Source organism: Babylonia areolata, chromosome 9, assembly GCF_041734735.1.
Source record: "Babylonia areolata isolate BAREFJ2019XMU chromosome 9, ASM4173473v1, whole genome shotgun sequence".
In the NCBI taxonomy this organism is placed as follows: domain Eukaryota; kingdom Metazoa; phylum Mollusca; class Gastropoda; order Neogastropoda; family Buccinidae; genus Babylonia; species Babylonia areolata.
In genome coordinates, this window is record NC_134884.1 from 30,400,802 (window position 1) to 30,403,626 (window position 2,825).

Genomic DNA, 2,825 nt, shown 5'->3' on the forward strand with positions numbered 1-2,825 from the left:
ATCATCTTGGATGTTTGTTACACGTTACTTCATTCTGAACATGTGTTACATCATCTTGGATGTTTGTTACACGTTACTTCATTCTGAACATGTGTTACATCATCTTGGATGTTTGTTATACGTTACTTCATTCTGAACATGTGTTACATCATCTTGGATGTTTGTTATACGTTACTTCATTCTGAACATGTGTTACATCATCTTGGATGTTTGTTACACGTTACTTCATTCTGAACATGTGTTACTTTGTCGTGGATGTTTGTTACACGTTACTTCATTCTGAACGTGTGTTACATTATCTTGAATGTTTGTTACTTCATTCTGAACGGGTGTTACATCATCCGGGATGTTTGTTATACATCACTTCAGTCTGAGCATGTTTATATCATACTGGATGTTTGTTGCTTCATTCTGAACATGTGTTACATCATCTTGAATGTTTGTTATACGTTACTTCATTCTGAACATGTGTTACATCATTTTGGATGTTTGTTACACGTTACTTCATTCTGAACGTGTGTTATATTATCTTGAATGTTTGTTACTTCATTCTGAACATGTGTTACATCATCTGGGATGTTTGTTGTACGTTGCTTCATTCTGAACATGTGTTACATCATACTGGATGTTTGTTACTTCATTCTGAACATGTGTTACATCATACTGGATGTTTATTACTTCATTCTGAACAACTGTTACCTCACACTGGATGTTTGCTACTCCATTCTAAACAAGTGTTACATCATACTGGATGTTTGTTACTTCATTTTGAACAGGTGTTACATCATCTTGGATGTTTGTCACTTCATTCTGAACAAGTGTTTCATCCTGGTCATTTGTTACTTCAATCTGAATATGTGTTACTTCATCCTATATGTTTCTTAATTGCATTCAGAACAAGTGTTGTTTCATTCTAAACTTGTATGACTGCATTTTGAATGTTTGTTATTTCTGTCTGAACATCCCATACATGTTTATTTTTTCATTCTGAACATAAGTTACTTCATCATGGACATTTGTTACTGCATTCTGAACAAACAATACTTCATCCAATACATTTATTTAATTCTATATATTCCTGGCCTCATTATTTGTTAATTTCAAGTTGATAAACCACCAAGGCAACCATGTGTTTGTTCTGTATTGTCCATGTGTTCTGTGTGGCTTGTTCAGGATTAAAGAGGCTATGCCAGTCTTGAATAAAAGCTTATTTGTGTTTACACATTTCTTCTGTCTTTGCTGCTGTGTGCACATGTCAAATGATGGGTATAAGGACAGGCCCGGTGCTTCCTTTTTTGAGGAAGTGTCTGGGTTTGTTCCAATGTACCTTTTATTTACCTGTGTGCTAGCTGAATCGGTAGCGTAAGCATTACTGACTTGAAGTGGTGTACCTTTTTTGAATGGAGAGTTACCACTCTTTACTATTTGTTGATCTATATATTCATTACTTCAAGATACTTGTTACTTCCTTGTGTTAGGTTTGTTTGTTTTTATCTAAACACCTGAAAAATATTTTTGAACTGTTCTTTCAATTCTGGGCAATTATTGCTGGATATGATAGCTCATTCAGGAAATGTTTTGGATCACTGCTGATTGGACATTATCTTGTCCTGCACCATGGCCATTACATACATCCTCCTTGACACTTCTCATGGGTGAACATTCTACAAGGGGTTGCTTTTAGATATTGTGCATTTGTTCAGTTCATTTGTTTTCTGGTCACAAGAATTTATCTTTGCAGTTTCAAACAAAATTTGACCATTTTAATCAATAATTGGCACATTTCTATCTATCGAATTCCATATTTTATGTAAGCATTAATTAAAGTAAATAGAGCCGAAAAAAAGAAAAACAAAGATTATTTTATTTTTATTTATTTATTTATTTCTCAAGGCCTGACTAAGCGTGTTGGGTTATGCTGCTGGTCAGGCATCTGCTTGGCAGATGTGGTGTAGCGTATATGGATTTGACCGAACGCAGTGAGGCCTCCTTGAGCTACTGAAACTGATACTGTGCATGGGAAAGAGGAGTAGAGACAAGCACAGAAACAAGCAACAGAAAGGCAGACAATTGACACTGGAATGAACGATAAATCATTCCAATATCAATTTTGTATAACCAGCTGTAGTTGTTCTTTATGAGCAATATCATCTGTTCACCCACAGACAGACCATGAGTAAACTGATCATCTCTTTACTTTGCTGTGTGTATGTGAAGCTTAATACTTCAGCAGCATGCTCATTTTCATTCACACATGTTTCTGTGATGTTTTACACATCCCTCCATCCCACTGTGCTGTCGATATTATTGTTCTGTGTTATTATAACCATATCGAAAGAAACAAATGCGTATAAAAAAAAAGTTAAAAAAAGAAAAAAACAAAACAAAAAAAACCCAACAAAACACACACACACACGAAACATATAAAGCAAAACAAAATAGTTCAAAGCACTTATAACTTTACAAACATTAGCTATATTGAAGGGAACAAATATTAGCTTTTATGTATTAGGCCTAGTATAATACCTCTTCTGTAATATATCAGCTTTCATACATTAATATATTTTATCTTGTTTCATATGATAAAAATGCTTTTGCAAACAGTGTAGGCCACACAACCTGTAACGATGACCAGTTTGACATGTGCTGGAAATATGTACGCTATCAGTATGAATGTTAGGACAGTAAAATATTTATGTATTCTCAAGAAAAAAAAAAAGAAAAGAGATGTAGCACTGAAAATGAAACAGCGATGAACATATTGACAGGAAAGAAAACAGGCACATCAATAAAAATTAAAAACAGACGAGCGAGACACACACACA